This window comes from Colletes latitarsis, chromosome 3 (assembly GCF_051014445.1).
Source record: "Colletes latitarsis isolate SP2378_abdomen chromosome 3, iyColLati1, whole genome shotgun sequence".
NCBI lineage: Eukaryota > Metazoa > Arthropoda > Insecta > Hymenoptera > Colletidae > Colletes > Colletes latitarsis.
In genome coordinates, this window is record NC_135136.1 from 34,077,642 (window position 1) to 34,095,276 (window position 17,635).

Genomic DNA, 17,635 nt, shown 5'->3' on the forward strand with positions numbered 1-17,635 from the left:
CAAAATTAATGAGGGTAATATAGAACCGGGTCCCAAATTACCCTCACGTATAGGGTCTTGTATTATCATCAAGATAAGGTTGTAAATTTATATTTATAAATACTTGAAAAATAAACTTCTTCTTACAATAATGTAAATATACCTTCTAACACTACAACAATTTTTTTATAGTATTTCCAACGATAATAACGTTATTTAAAATTGTATAAGTATCACGGTTCGCTTCAAACCATTTAAAAATCAACGATCATCAACGACTATAACGGAAGTCAGAGTATTAAAATAGTAATTACGAGGATCGTGGACGCGTATACTTAACTTGAAATCAATTTAACGCGAAGCAATAATTTGTCGAATCTCACGGGTTGTTTCACAAGTACGGGTAAGGAATTTCCGAAACACGGTTTACGAGCAATAGGAACCGAAGACGATGGCCATTCAATCGTAATAATACGAAGCGACAGTGCCCGGCGATCGTTCGATGATTATCAGGGAAGAGTAAAAGATTCTTTGTAAATAACGGGCTCGGGAATTTTCAAAATCACAGGAAAGGCCGGCTTCCACGAACCGTTGATTTACAACCGGGACTGCCGTCTACGAGAATACTCGTCGCGGTCACACGAATAATGCGACGATGACACGCTGGTATTAATATGATAATTCGATTTATTCGAGACCGCCGCTCCCACGATTTCCACGCACGGCAATCAGCGGATTCTAGAGAGACGGAAAGATCGCCGGCGTTTCTCCAAAGGCAATAATAGCAACGAAACTAGAAAGAAGGAGGGGGGAAAAAAGATCGTGGTAGAAGTGGAAGGAAGGATCCTGACGCGGGATCGATCGATTCTCGAAACGTTCGTTCATCGCTGTCACTCGTGAATCCGTACATTGTAATTACGACACTCTAATAACTCGTTGCCAGACTCGAAGCAAACTCGAAAGCGGTATCGTTAATTTTGTCTTTCCGAGAATCGAGAGAACGCCGGGAGAATCTCCTTGAACCCGATGGAACATCCTCGAGCGTGGACGTTAATGTCGTCGCCATTCTTGCTGTATCCGATATCGCACCGAGTACTTTGAAAATCATTAATAACAATGCACGCTGAACGTGTACGATAAGCCAAGTTTTTCTCGCGATATTTCGATTCAAGAATGCGATTTACTACGAGTATTCGCAATTCGTTACATATAATACACTGATAAGTTAAATAGATAAACGAACCTCGCAGTGAGGCTTATTCCTAATTATGGAGTTTATACGATTGAATCGTTCACGTGTTTCAGATGCTTCTCGTTAGTTTCTTTTAGAGTTATAAGTGTGCAAAAATACTATTTCTTTAAAAAAAAATTGATCTATTCTTCGCAATTATACCAATTATTAACCCTTTGCACTCGTATGTATGTTTGAGAAGGTTCCCAATCAAATCGGAACTTTTTTTCATATGTGATTGAAATCAAAACATTTTTATGGGAACACATTGCAATTTTAACTTGTTGGTTTAGTAGAAAAATACACAAATTTAATTTGCATCTCACCCCCTCTTGAAAAAGAATTATCGAAACAAAATTTTGATATTTCAAAATATTTAAAAAATAAATAAAACTTCTAAATTTGAAGGAACACGTAGGACACACAGGAATACTAAGGGCTAAAATAATGCTGTGCTACATAAAATATAAGGCTTTGGTATATTTTTTATTACCTTTATGAATGTATGAAAAATAGTTGCAATATCTTGATGGTACATACAAAGGAAACAATTGAGTAATCGTTGAACACGAACATAATATCTGTGATTTTTCTTCTATTATGCAATGTAAATATGTGTATAATAATAAAATGTAGGATGATCACTATATGGCGACATACGAGTGCAAAAGATTAAACGTCGAAGATCTAAAAAGAAGCTCGAAACGTCACAACTTAATTAACGTCATCCAAAACCGAGTCATTGATCTCAAGCATCGTTCCATTACACGGTGACTTCGAATAACCCGTCAACATCAACGAATGTCATACAACATGATTTCACTGTATCGATAAATGTAAATCTCCAGTCACAGTAAAACCGAAACCTGGCCGTGCTGTACTTTGAAATTCGAATGACGTTCGAAACGATCATTTGCGTAAACGAAACGCTTCCTAGGATCCGTTGCGTAGCGTACGATCTGTAAATCGAGCAAAGATGGCGACGTTTTATTAACAGTCGAATACCAAGGATCCTCGGGGATCCTTATTTCGGACCTACGGTTTGACCCTTAGGAACATTATCCTTGCACGTCCCGTGGACGACCCCAAATTAATATTCAAATCTGTATCAACGGTCCTGCATGAATCTCTTCAACGGACGAGCGCCATTGTCATGTCGGATTTCGTGTGTCCCCGTGCTCCGAAGTGTCCTTCTTGATCGTCCGTGGATTCGACTGATTCGATCCCCCCTCCTCTGGTTCCTGGTCCCTCCTCGCGATCGACGACTGGCCGAATACGTTCCACGGGACATCTTTGGCAGAGAATTTTTTTTCTTTCGAGAACGAACGCCCATTGGTCGAGCCTCTGCTCTACACGAGTGACCCAATTACTCTGCCCTGCCGTGAACTAGTTGCACGAGGTATGATTTCTTGACTTAACTTCCTCGGTGTCTGTTGTAACTGTCAAACGTGATTTTTTCAAACGAATATTATGTACAAAAGTCGATTAACCAGAGGTCCTTTCGTATCTGTATTTTGTGCATTTTGTAGGATATTTTCAAGATCTATCTGAAACTTATAACTAGCAGTTTATTCTATTTAGTTTAGTTTTAAATTTATTCGATAGCGTAGACAAACGTATTCGTATTGCTAACGAAGCATGATCTAATTTTCCGTAAATAGATAAAGAGAAAGGTGGAGGGTGTGCCAAAGTTTCCAACGCTGCCATTCTCTCGTTAATTATACGTACTGCATCCGGTGGAAAATTCCACACACGATTTCTCGGTAGGTTAAATGATTTTCGTTTCACAAAATTCCAAAAAATACCCCAAACCGGAGGAATTCCTTTATTTACGTTTCACATGGTTGTCTCTTTATTCTTAAATGCGTGACGCGATCACGTGGCAGCGACGAGTATTCGAAATTTCTACGGTTCGTGCCGTTTGAACCTTAAGACGATATATCGTCCGACGAGACAACCGCGCTCGTAGGAAAAAGTGAAACCAAAGGGAAACGGATAGAAAAACTAGAGCAAAAAGCGAAAAAGGGAAAAAAATGACGGTGGAGAAAAAAGTCTTCTCCGAGTAAATATCCCCCGATGGGTCCATTTATGGTCAAATTGCGGACAAATGACCGCGTCTCTCAATATCAGCGATTCTACGAACGTGAAAAAGGGAGCAATAGAGAGCGGGGGACTGTAAAAGAGACAGGGGAAAGCTGTCGTTCCCCAAGTCAGGTTACGAATTTTGTAAAAACTGGGCCCCTGGCGGACGTAACGCGGAGAGCAGGAACGATGCAGACGAATAGAAAACGTCACGCAGGCGTATTGTCCTCGCGACGAGTGGAATCGTGAAATACGATCGGCTTTTAGTAAAATGAGACCAAAATATAGGGTGTCGGGCTGTCTTTCTCCCCTTCGCGGCTCCTGCCACAGGCTCCGTGTTTCTGCTCTCTTTTCGTCCTGCGGGACAATGAGGACCGTGAAATGACCATTCCGATTCGCCTTTTCTGGAAACTCACGTCGGTGGGCCGCGTTACGCCGGAGAAAATAGTTTCGTTGCTCGTGTCCTGTTTCTCTTATAGTTTGCACGCGTCCCCGTGACTTCGATTTCTGTATGACCGATGCAGAAACCGAGGCGGATCACGTCCCTCTTCGACGTCCTGCTAGATCGTAGATCCCGTGGAGAACGAGATCTTTCTTTTTCCTTCGTTCGTTCTCCTTCTCTGTCCTTTCGATAAAGAGTAATGGAAAGAAACTGGTGGAAAGGTATTTCAAGTTATAATAAATTTCGGGTTACCTTCGTCTCACGGACAATTATTTCATCGACAATCATTTCACCGACACGATTTCGTCGACACCGATTGCAATATGTACTGTTCTCTCACAAGAAGAAGGCACAGCATGTTCACATCCCCTGTTGCAGTCAGCTGATTCTCCGTCTTCAGCCAATAGCAAAGTAGTGAGAACGTAAACACGCTATGCATTCTTCTCGTGGAGAAACAGTGCATTTATTGTTTTCTCAATTTTTATACTATGTATTTAAGTGTATTAAATACCGTTAGATAAATAAATAAAGTTAGAGCCATGTGGAAAAACTCCTCAGGGCAAGGGTTACAGTATTTTAAGAGACACATGCAATAATAATTGCGAAATAGTATTAATAGACTTGAAAACTGAACAGCCATTGATCTAATCTTCTCATTTAAAATCTCAAATGATGTGACCATTTGTCCTGGTCTGTCCAGAAGGATTCCTATGAATGCATCTTCAGGATCAGTCAGATCTGCTCCTTTATTCCGATCAATAAGGTATAGAACCAAGCTATCTCATAATGACCCTATAGAATCTGTAATTTAGCAGTCTTAATCAGGGCGTGGACTTTCTCTCTGGTTCAACGAGTTCGTTTGAATAATCTGTTAATAGAGCATCGATATAACTATAGTCGTCACACCTATAATTATATGTAATTGTAATTCTTGTAGTACAATTATAGATATGTCTCGATAACTAGAGTTTTCTTGAGAAAGGTTGTAAGCGTTTCAAGTTTTTCCAAAGAATATTTATGATATGCTTCTTCGAAATACGTTTGAACAATTGTCGTGATGGTTCTTTCCATTATTCACAGAGCACTTATTTAGTTCAAACATTCCCTGGATTCAATTTCTTCTAAGACAAACCGAAATGACATGGGAGATTCGAAATTAGGGGTGAAATTCTAGAAGAAATCAGTCAAGCCATTGAAATTGGAGTTGAGAACCTTTCCGAGGAATTTGTGTTTCACCTATCTCGCCCTCTCCCCCTTATCCTATTCAGGTACAATCCTCTCTGGTTCGGCTCAGCGCCAGGAAAATCTTTTTCTTTGAAACGCAGTTTTGGTCGTCCCTCGACCGCATCCTTACATTGTTTATTTTATGTCTTTCCGATACGAACGTTTGGTCGAATTCTCGCAAACGCAGTCAAAAAAATATCGAATACTTTTTAACAATAATCTAGAGGGTGCACATCACCTTAAAGACGAAAAATAATCAGACTATTCATAAAAATCTTTTATTGGTGTATTAGAAGTACACCAATTGTGACAATTTTCCTGAAGGAATCTTAAAGTATATAGAAAATATGTTCACAAGACGTGGTGCACTGTTTTCCTCTGAAACAAACTATATAGTAGAAGTAACAACCATATTTAGAAAAAGAGTTGTTTTTCACCCCACATTATTACAGTTTGATTAGGATATCTCACCAAATTCGAAACCTCGTTTTACACAAAATATCGCTGGATAGGTTTCAAAATGGTTGTCACAGCCTTTCTTCGTTCGAGTTAACATTCCATTTTAATCCGCTGGTATTTAAATATTCTAAGCAAATTTCTGAGCAAATTTATCGCGACTGCGTTGAACTCGTCCAAAAATATTCCACGAACGTAGGCCAGTTTACGGGTGCAAATTGATGGCGAAGTCTCGCGTTCGAGCGCGTTCCTCTTTCAGCGTTCCCAGAGATTACGTTAGTTTCCGCGATAAATAATCCCATCCGCGACAGGGTTTCGCGGCAGAACTCGGGCTCGTTCGTTTTCTGATATCACACTTAAACGGGCCCCGTTATCGGTCCGCGGCGAGGCGAGGCGATCACGATAATTCACGTGGACGGCGTCGCGACGTACCCCGTGGCTCCGCGCGCCGTCGAAAATCCATTTAAGAGGCAAATTGATGGCCGAGAGGCGCGCGAGTGAATGGCTCGGGCTTTTTTTCGGATATCATTACACTAAAGGGACAGATGCAGCAGGAGCCCTGAACAGCAACAGCCAGCATCCCTCCCGGGCCACCCTTCGCGGAGCCACCGCCACCGAGACCCTTCGTTTTTAGACATCCCTCCGAACAGAATGGAGCCAGAACAATCTTCCCTTTATAGGAGACACACGAAGCCATTCGAATCCTGGGAACCGTTTTTTCTCTTCTTCCTTCTTTATTTATTTCCACCTATCCTTCCTTGCACCGACTCGTTCCGCAACGCCTCTGTCTCTCGCGGGGCAATTATTTTCGCAGCTTGGCATCTTCTTACACGTACGAGGAGCCAACAACGTCCCGTCAGCCTCGACGAAAACGTCGGTGCTGCAGCTGCCCGCGAACGGGACAATTTTTCACGAAAAACGTTCAAAATTGCTCCTTAGCCTTCTCAGACACATAAACTCCATGTTAAAACACCCTGAGTTAATCGTTGATTGTTCTCTAGTTTAGTCACCGTAGTAGTGTAACTTGAGAATCTCTCGTCTATTTTATTCGCCGTAGAAGCAATGAAAAATACTTGTTCAATCGAGGCCTGATGCAAATTGAAAGCTTTTTTGACGAAAGTATCGAAGCTGCAGATATTCGGGAATGGGACTTTTCACAATTAACTTTGAACTACCCCGAAGAATATTCAAAATTGCTTCCTCCCCTTCTCAAACCCGTAAACTCCACGTTAAAACACCCTGAGTTAATCGATGATTGTTCTTTAGTTTAGTCACCGTAGTAATGTAACTTGAGAATCTCTCGTCTATTTTATCCGTAGAAGCAATGAAAAATACTTGTTTAACCGAGGCCTAATGCAAACGGAAATCTTTTATAGCGAACCTAACTTTTGTAGGGAGAGTAGCGTGGCTGGGTCTCCGTTCGAGATAAGAAAGGTCGATTCTTGGAACGAATTCGTGTCCAACCCCGGATATACGAGGTCCGATCAAAAGGTATCTGACTTTATTTCTTTCGTGGAAACCATTTCAAGCTCGGAGGAGATACTTAACACCGTGGTGTATTAGACTTGGTTTTTTGCTCACAAGTTACATAAATAATACAATGATTTAACCAGTTTAAAGATGGTCGAATTTCAATTGACAGTGATCTGGTAGACCGTGAATAAGTCGAAATCATGAAAAACTGATCGATTAAGAAATTACAGTGAGGTACTCGGAAACTGTCAATTTTTATCCCTGTTAGGCTCGATCGAATCTTTTTCTAATTCGATATTAAAATTTTAGGAATATCTGTAGGAATTATTATACTTTTAATTTACGGTAACAGACAAAAATTAATTTTTTTGACTTGTTACACAAGAATCCCCCTTCAGTTAGTTTTCAAACTTCAAACATAGCTTCTCATGATCGTTGATTATTCTTCAAGCTAAAGATACGTCGTAAGAGTCTTTCCAGCAGCTGTAAGAAGCGCTTTAAAGTTTAGGATTGGGGCCCAAAAGGGCGACTATTTTTTCTAGGCCTACGGTTCTAAGACACTTTTGTACCGAAACTATACACGCGTAACTCCGATTCCGATTTTCTATCGTAATGGTGAATCTCTGAGTCTTCGTGCTCGACAATTTTGATCCTTTTCCCAAGAAGCAGGATAAAGAGTTGGATCCTCGTCTCGTGGCGCGGGAACAGCAGTATACCCGTGGGTCGAAACTGCTGACGCAACAAGTGCATCACCCCGCGGGCGTCGGTTTCTTTTTATCTCGCAGTTGTTTCGTCGGTGCATCGTCGATGCACCGAGACACGGTCCTGGGGCCTGTGGCGCGCGGAGGGCCACTCTTCGCGAGACGAGCCAACGACGAAGTATGCTAATGCCTCTCATAAACCTCCGCAACAGGTTCATTTCTCTGAAGCGCGCGGCTGCGAAAATCCACGAAGAAACGCATCCGCACGTACGACGATCGTTTGTCACCTGGACACCTGAAAAATCTGACGGGGGCTGGCTCGCGCATAAGGCCCCGGCAGATTCGTTTTGTTAACGAGGAACAACCGCCGTCTCGTGGAGCCGGCTTCACGAAACGCGGGGATTAAGCTCGACGAATAATTTGTGGGTTAATTCGGCGCGGATCCGCTTGGACTCGGGGCGGATGATTCATGCCTATCCGCGTGAAATGCGAGGCGTCGCGAAACGTTTGAGGGGGCATCGCCATTAGGAACTTAAAAAAAAAGAATTGAATTCCTTTTTGTTCGATTTTCTGAAAGGGTTCGAAGTATTAGTGACTTTTAACAATGACGATTCTTGGATGTCAAGTTTCACAATCACGAGGCTACTCACTCGTCATCGAGTTTTATACAGGGTGTTCGGACACCCCCGGAAACTATTTTAATGAGAATTTCTAGAGACCAAAATAAGACGAAAATTAAGAGTACCAATTTGTTGATTGAGGCTTCGTTAAAGAGTTATTAACAAAGTTACTGTTACAAATTATTAATAAAATTTATTCACCTACGCGAATATTTTTCTCGAAAGTGCGTTGGAATTCGAGGGTATGTCTATTAACAAAAAATGATTGTAATTGATCCCCGGAACCAAAAATATTTTTTTTAGAACGTATCGAAATTTTTTTTTTTGCCGAAAAATTTAGGCACCTACCCCCTGTCGATTTTTCTTAAAAATTCGATTTTCATTTGTAGTGATTTTGTTTGACGCCCTACAGAAAAGTTGTCTAATACTTTTTTGTAGGTACCCATGGGCTCTACTTCAGGAAAAAGTTTCATTCAAATATATTCACTATTGTGGGAGTTATGGAAGTTTGAAAATTGGACCATTTTTATGTGGTTTTTCTTATTTTGCGGGGTCAAGGATTAACTTTTCTAATATTTTTATAATTTATACATATTCTCCATCAAAATACGCGTAGTTTGTTTTTTTAAACATTAAAATCGTCCAATCCGTTCAGGAGTTATGATGTTTTAAAGATTTGCATGAAATTTCGGGCAAACATTTCTGGCCAGAAATTATATTGTCGGTGAGGAATTTTTTTCTCGAAAATGCGTAGGATTTCGGGGGTATGTGTAATGACCAAAAATGATTGTAATTGATCCCCGGAACCAAAAATAATTTTTTTAGAACGATTTGAAATCTTTTAATTTTACCGAAAAATTTTCCGGTCGGTATGGAACTTTTATAACTTTTTAACGAAGCCTCAATCAACAAATTGCTATTCTTGATTTTCGTCTTATTTTGGCCTCTAGAATCTCCCATTCATATTTTTCCCAAAGGTGGCCGAACACCCTGTATATTAAAATCAACACATTTTTACATTCACAAGATATTCTTCAAACAAATTCTTTTTCGTGGGCATTGTATGAAAAAATTTAAACAAAATTAAATATTATTCGTTTGAAAAATTCTTTGAAATTGAATCGTACGTCAAGGGGTTAATGATTAAATTTAATATTTATTGAGAAGGTTGGTTTTAATCAGTTTGGTCCAGTCTCTTGCGTAAGAGCACTTTACTAACGGCTTAACTGTTACTAAAATTATTATCGTAGAGTACAACCGGAAGTCCAACGCGGAAAACGCTTAAAGTTCCCATCGTTTAAAGGGTAGCATGCGTGGTTAATGCGACTTGGAAGAGATCAGCTCGATCGAGACGATGAAATCGACTTTCTTCAACGGAACAGATACCGAGAACGAACCCTTTCCGCGTCGGTGATACTTAGACTAATCTAGCAATCAATCTTAGGGCAGGCGCGGCCAGAAGCCAACAGCTGCTTTCGTGAGAGTCGGTGACGTCACTGAAAAAAAAGAAAGATCACTCCCTTGCAGCATCCCGTTCGAAGTAAACGACCACGTAGCCACGATTTTCCCACCCTAGGCTGCCACCTTGTCAGTTTCGCGCAGCTGCTTACCTTTAATCGCCGGTTAGCTCTTATCGTGGCTGTCAAACATTGTTTATCCTCTTCCGAGCCATTGTCTTCCGGGGCCACATATCACGGGGAGACTGCCTCCCATTATAGCTTGGGTTTCTGCCTACTCGCGAATCAACGTGATTGATTCTCTATGCATCGACTCGATGAACGCCGTGCGTGATTCGCGTACTAAATAATTGAGGAGAGTTCGCGCGATCTTTGTTTAAACGCTAACGACGAAGATATATTGGATTAAGCGTCTACTTAGCAATTCTAATGAGCTGTATTTATGCCCTCATTGCCTCCACTATGCATACTTGACAGTCAATTTAACAAATTAATGTAATTTTATTTCTAAATTTTGTTTCGTTTTCTACATTTCCACGCTTTTATGTGACTATTTAAACGCTGAAGAATGGTGAAATAATTGTATATATTTTGTAACGTTCGTTTTTTATATGGCTTCATCAAATTTTCAGTATTCTGAAAGCTAATATTACTGATCGAGCAAATAAGTTTGACCTCGATACGAAACGAGCAGAATTAAATTACTAATAGAACGCGAATGAAACGATTTTCCATTCTCCGCGGCTCTTTTGTCTACCGATCTCAATTCGTTGAATATGGATGGACTTTGACCGTTATTCGCGATTATTTTTTCGACGTGATTCGGAATTCGATTTTCTAGACACACTATTGCGATACTAATTGTTCTACCATAGTCTGACACTCGTCACCTAAATTATCTCTGAGGCATTCGTGTAATCTCTGGAATGTTTTCCCATTTGTCAGATACTGTTAGGGTAACGACTCGTATACGAACGTCTTCCTTCAACTGAATCAAATGGATGTTTAACATTCTCTGGTTTAAATATTTACCACTTCTAATCGAGATAATGAACTAGATTCTACTTATCGTATAAAAACAACTAAGTTATAATTAGCTCAGTTCGCGATTAAAAATTACCACCCTGCAAAATTGACCGTAATTTGACAAGAAAGTTAAATAAGACACTCCTAAAGCGACTTCCACGAGCTGTGGAACAGCTTATATAATCTATTGTATTATATTTCTAACGCACAAAGTAAACGTGTCCCTGCAGTTTGCAGCATTATTGCATCGTAGGAGTCCGGAATACGTATAACATGTTATTCAAATATTGAAACGGTTTCGAACTCGTACGTAACGCGTGTGTAATTTACACGATATTTGCAGTCACACATTCGCTTTTATTGCTTGTTTGGAAAGCTAGAACCCCTATCACGGTGCCCCGTAGGACCCGTGCGGCCAGCAACGGATTACACGCTCGTGTCTCACGGGTCAAGATCATCGTACGACCATTAGCCGCGCTCGTCACCTCATAATCCGTCGACACATGACCCGGACTGACCGGAAGGAGACCTACCGGACATCCACCGGGAAGAAACACGTCGTTAAAGTCCTGTCCTGAACGTGACACGATAATTATATACGTATTTGAATTTACGACTCATATTTACTACTTGTTACAGTGCAACACAGTGTTTCTTTTCACATTTTCATAATCGACCAGACCAAATAAAACTTGAATTCGCAGATTTTCTATAAGAAAAAAAACGTTTACTTTGAACGAGCATAATATGCTCGTACATCTTCGAGTTTAAACAATTTGCATATTTATCTAGAAATCACGTACGCCTCTATAGTACCCGAATTCATTACTCGTCGTTTCTATTAACACATTCATGGACACATTTTGTAACTGTCAGGATTTGCCAAAGAAACCGTGTTCCCCATTATTTCATTATCTCTTCGATCTGTAAATCTCACAAATTACAGAAGCGAGGATGAAAGGAACCGAGTATTCAGCTCGAATCTTATCTCATCCATCAAAATCCGTGAACCAGTCGCGTAACACTGATCGTTTCCTGTATTCTATAGTCTGTCAGAATAGACCAGTCGTCATTAGCCACGATCGCCGCCCAGTAATCCGTTGACATATGACCTGGGTGACCAAAGAAGACCAGTCTGGGTGTCTGTCCCGCGCAAACCTCGTCGGTACGTGTCGATCCTGCTTCGTAGTCGACCTGATCCCGATCCTGGAAACCTTTCACCTTTCTAACGAGTTGTCCACGCGATCGCGGATGACCCCTGGCGATCTTGACCCGTGAAGAACGACCGTTGACAGAGTTTCCACCCGTCGACCGCTTCATTTCGGCCACCGGTCGAACCGGTGGATCGAGAACGAATTGTTATCCTTGCTTTTCCACTCGAATCCCGTTTCGATAGCAACCTGCGAGCAACGCGTGCTGTCCACCGATTGCTAAATAAGATCGTTTGCCCGGTTTGTTCGTTTCCGGTCCGGGCGTTCGACTTCCCGCGACCAGTTGGTGAATTCGTGTGCTTCGACTTCGTTGACCCCTAGCTCCCACGGGGATGACCCCGTCTCGTAACTCCTCCTCCTAACCGCCTCTATCGGCCCGTGTATCTCGAATTGCGCCAACCAGAGGGATTCGTCATTCAAAAGATCCGGGATTAGTGCTGGTAATTAACCAGGTTATCGGGATTCTTCGACCCCTTGCAAAACTCGTGAGACTGTTCATTGTGTGGGAATTGATATAATAAGGTTAGTGTCGAAGAGATTGTTTGTTTTATTCATTTGTATGGGAACTGGGTACGTTGTTCTTATCGTCAATTGTAATTTGAGTACATATAAAAATTCAGGTAGTGGCCCCCCAATTAGTTCTTTCGATGATTACTGTTAGCCTTTGAAATTCCTTTGAAGTCTCCCACGGATCTAGATTATCGGTATTCGCATATGTTTTGGGCAGAAAAGTAAAGGATTTGGTTTCCACGAGCGACGATTCCAGAAATCATCGGAGATCATGGTCGTCGTGGAGACACAAGGTCCCATGCTTGGATACCTGTCTGAATTAAGAGGGCTCTTTAAACCGGTGACACATGAACAGGATCCTCCAGCAGGACCCTCATCCTTCGGGTAGGTCCATAAATATGTGACGACTTATGAAAGACGAGTTCTCGACTTTTTCCTTAGAAAATTTTGTACCTCGTTCGTTATCCTCACTTGTATCAAACAGTTTCAGGCTGAATTTCTGTTTTCATTAAATACGTTCTGTTTCATTAAAAATTGTTTAGACCTTTCAAAGCGCAAAAATTCTAAATCTCATACGTGTACATCCAATTATTTCTATAGCTTCAGATGCAAGTAGTAATACAATTTTATTATTTTTGAACAAGTATGGTAACAGTGTTTTTCAGTTGATTCCCATACTTCATCGGTTCGTAACTTTATCCAGAACCGGCTGAGAATAATTTTCGAAGCTCGTTTCACTTCCGTTGCAAAGGGTTTCGTATTGCCAGGTTTGGAAACGCGTCCCGATTTCCCTTTCCCTTTTCAGGGGGTTGGAATCCGTAAAACGATATCCTAATGGGACCGTGACAGGGACCTGTTCGGTGGTCAAAGGTCCAGATGACGAACCGGAAATCGGGTCAGAGGGGTCACTACGCGAGTCACTGGACGCCGTTGTGAATCTGGTTCTGGAACGACTCAATTCTCCTCGACGTTCGACCTTTGCTCCCAGGTTATAAAAGATCGATTCTTCGCGACATATGAAAAGGAAATGTTGCTTACACCTGTTTCGACGCGAATACTCGCCGGTTTCCTGGAACATCAATTCGCTATTTTATGGCCGGCTATACTCTAACGATTTCTACAAATTTAAAAAAACATAAAATGTCGTTGGTAAAATATTCGTAAGAAGAAAGAAACAATATTTCCCTTATTCCAACCGCGTCTTTGAAAAGCAAAGAGTTTTAGAATTTATTAACAGAATGCAATTTCACAGAGACTTTCATGGTTGAATAAGATTTAAACTCCAACTAGGTAGAAGGGAAGATGTTTAAATTCAAGAAAGATCCTCATTCTAAGCGATTATTTGACAAAATATTGTTTGTACCTTTATTTTAGAATTGCTGTTTTGTTCCAATATACATGGTAGTTAGGTTTTATACATGTAATATAATTCCTATATATGAAAGTCCATAGGTTAATATTTAGAACATCATCTACGTAGATATTACTTTAGCTAGTCCTTAAATTCGTAAAACATTTTAAATCCGCTACTCTCTTAATGTAACCGCGAAGTCGAATAAAATGAGCGGTAAAAAAAGGAAGTCCCTTGATTCGCTAACAGCGATTCTTCGTTCCCGTCCCAAAAACAGGAAGAATGCCGAGCGATAAAACGAAAAAAGAAGGGCTATTCATGCGCCCGTTTAAGGATCGCTGAGACCAGCCTCCGAAAAAGGGCCACCGAGTTTCCACCGTGCCGCGATTCTCCCTGTTCACCGAGAAAACACGCCAGGAATCGTTCAGGTAAAGATGAGCCGGCGAATCGTTTCTGTTGTCAGTCCTCCTATCTCCGGGACAATGACGTCCCGTCGTCGTCCCGTATTCTTCTGCCCAATATTTCTCTCGAAGCGAGAAAGAAAGAAGCGATAGACAGAGAGAAAGATAGGCCGCGCAACAGATCTACGAGCGAGGAATATGTCTCGCGATGGCCCCCGGAAGAAATATACCCCTAACCGTTTCCCATTCTGCGATCCCGTCGGTTCTGCAGGGGTTGGTCTCAACTTACTGTCGCCGGTGATCGTCGAGCGAACTTATTTGGACGAAAAGGGGTGCACCGGGTAGCACTATAGCACCTTCAGCGGATCGAGAGCCGAAAGGTGCTTGACGAAACACCGGGAAACACAGGTACGGAAGGGCGAAACTAGAAGTAGGCTGTGGTATCCGGCAATAGAAGGGGTGACACGTTGCGCGGATGCTGTGGGAATGTTCTCACAGTGCTGAAGAGATCACCTGTAGCCATTTGGGACAGTATCCTGGCTCGAGAGGAGCCTGCTTACCCCCAGCGATCGGTGTCATCTGCCATCGGGAGGATCGATCCCGGGAATCGATCGTTTCCGTTTCGAGTAGACTGTTCGTTCAATGGAGCACATTGGGACGCGCGTGTGTGCTTCCGTTTTGAATAGGGCGGAGCCTCGATTACCTGGAGAAACGGGGAATCTGTTTCGATTGCTCTACCGGTTTCCCAGAGACATTGGAAAGAGATCCAATCGGTGATTTGCTTGCCAATATGGTAAAAAAAACTACTAAAATATTGTGCTGGGAGTCTACTTTGTTTGGAATTAATGGGGACTTCGAAGATTTGTGGCTAACCGTATTCGTGATTTTATTATCGAGATGTATTTACATACGTCGAGGGATTGTGAAGTTTTGAGAAGTTACGTACACCCTGCAGTGGTTGGAATTAATTTTAGTCTTAACTTCCAAGTTTAAACTACTAATTGTTTAAAATATGTCAATGTGATTATTCGAAAATTTATGTAATCCTCTATTAGTTGATTATTTTTTAAATGCTTTAAAGTTGATTTCCATTTATCAATTTGGTAGAAATCAAAATTAAGTGAAATAATTCAGTTGAGATTGAGAGCCCACTTAAGGGTTAAAAACGCAGCGCACTTCGTTTGTTCTTTCCCAATAATCGAAATATGGGCTTTCAGCACAAAAAAAAATTAGCTAATGAACGAAACGTAGTTTACGAATTTTATTCGCGAATTTTTCCCGAATATTCTGATCGGTGTAAAGGTCGTTGTCATGGCGTTGGTTTCACCCCGAGCGCGAAACGTATCTTCGAGACGCGATAACCGGCCTTGTCTCCTCTCGGGCCAAAGAGCACGGAAGCACCCCTTCGTGCAGGGTTGTATCCCTTTTAATTTTAATTTCCTACCGAAATCCCTTCTTTATAGTCGCGCGGAGGCCAGTCAATGACTGTCAGACAGGAGAAAAATGCGAGCGACGGGGATAACGACGAACGAGAAAAGATGATGAAAAAGGACAGGGGAACCAGCAACCTCCGGTTTTCCACGCACATCATCCCTTTTACATTTTAATTTCTCCCCTTTCGCGTCGGCCTTTCAGAGCTTCCACTTCCCTCTCCCTCTATCCTTCGGTATATCTCTGCTTTTGGCTCCACTGTTCCTTCCCTTCTTCGACTAGGTGGCATCCCTTTAACATTATAATGTTCCCTCTCGTTGGTCGTCCTTCTCTGGCGTCTCGCCGTCTCTCTTTCTTACGAGCTCTTCCACCCCTTCGTTATGGCGTAACGTACCGATTTATGGGTTACCGAGCGAATTCTAAGGAAATGTTATGCCACCGACCTCGAATCGATGCGTCGAAACCGTTGGTAACGAACCTCCGTTGCGGAACGGCTGCGTTTACTTAATTTCCGGAGCTTTCCGGGAAAACCGTTTAACCGAGATTAAATTATCAACGAAAGTAATTGGTCCACGCTGAGCGTTAGAACCGCCCACGTTTCTCCTGCGAATTAGTTTCTTTTCGCGCCGGACAATTTAGCCGTCTCGTCGGATCAGCAATTTTCCTGCTTTCATGCCTAAACTATTTAAATTTTGCTTCTCCGGACTCTGCACGATATCCAATCGTGCTAGTAAATTTTTTTAGTTCTTTAACATCCGCTTAAACATAAAAATAGGACTTTCATTCGTTCCCTCGTACATTATATTGTAATATATTTAACGCGTTGATTGAGCCTCTCAAATTGTCCACGAAAATGAAACTTTTAGACAATTGGAAACTGGCAAATAATTTGTCGGGGGTAGTATTCCCACAATGATTTGGAATTAAATCGTACGTCAAATTAAAAGAAATATTTTTCTAAAGTTGAAGCTTAGAAAGCAATTTCAACTGAAAATTTTTAAGATCGATGGAGATAGTTATAAATAGCGATAATAGCCCAATATAAATGAATGAAATCTCTGGTAAAACTTGGACGTAGAAGAGAAATCGTAGCCCAGGATTCACGGGGTCCAGTGTTTCTACGCACGATCGCCGTCGGACATCGTTCACCCCAATTTTGGTTATCGCGACAGAGATCTACGGTAGTCCCTGAAAGTCACGGAATCGTGGCTGGTTCGGGGTGAAATTCCACGAAAACCTGCCAACGTCGTCGTACGAAGGAAACGGTTGGAAACGCTCTTACGTTCTCGCGGCACATTTCGGCGAGGATTATCGAACGCCTGGGGATTTCGTATCGATCAGTGAAAGACTCTCTCAGGCTTGCGAATGTGTGCCGAACGAGGCCCGGCATACATTAACGGCCCCGACGGAAATTGGATTAAACCGGCGGAATTATTCGCGCGGATTTTGCATACGCCTCACGATGAAAACGTTCACAATCGCGAGCCAGGCACAATGCGCTTTCCTTTTGTGCGACGCAACGGAAGTCTTTCTCCTCTTTCAGGGCCCGGGATCCTCGTATCGATACCATCCACGCCGTCTATTCTAAAGCTGAAAACGACGGTTAAGAATATTATCCGGTTACAGTGCGCGGCGCTATGTAGATTTCCGTGGCGCTGTGTCAATCGTTGCGTTGATCGCGTTATTGTGCGTAGACGCCTTTCTATTCGACGCTAAGAAAAGCCAAAAGGGACAGGGTTATCGGTTCCAAAGAGAACCAGAAATATCGTCTATCGTTCTTTCCTCGAACGCGTGAAATTCGTTTTCGTCTGGGAATTTTTAATTCGGTTAAATTATTATAGCTTATGTTGGATTCATATTAGAAATGTGATTACTTCAATATACTCCCGTCCATAACGATGAATTGAGATATGGGAAATATATTATGAACTATAGTTATTATGTACTGCATACGTAGTATGTCTGTAAATTTTACCAAAAAGTTTGGAAGTAATCTTGTACCTTCTTTTTGTCGATGAAACTATCCCGCGTGGACCACTT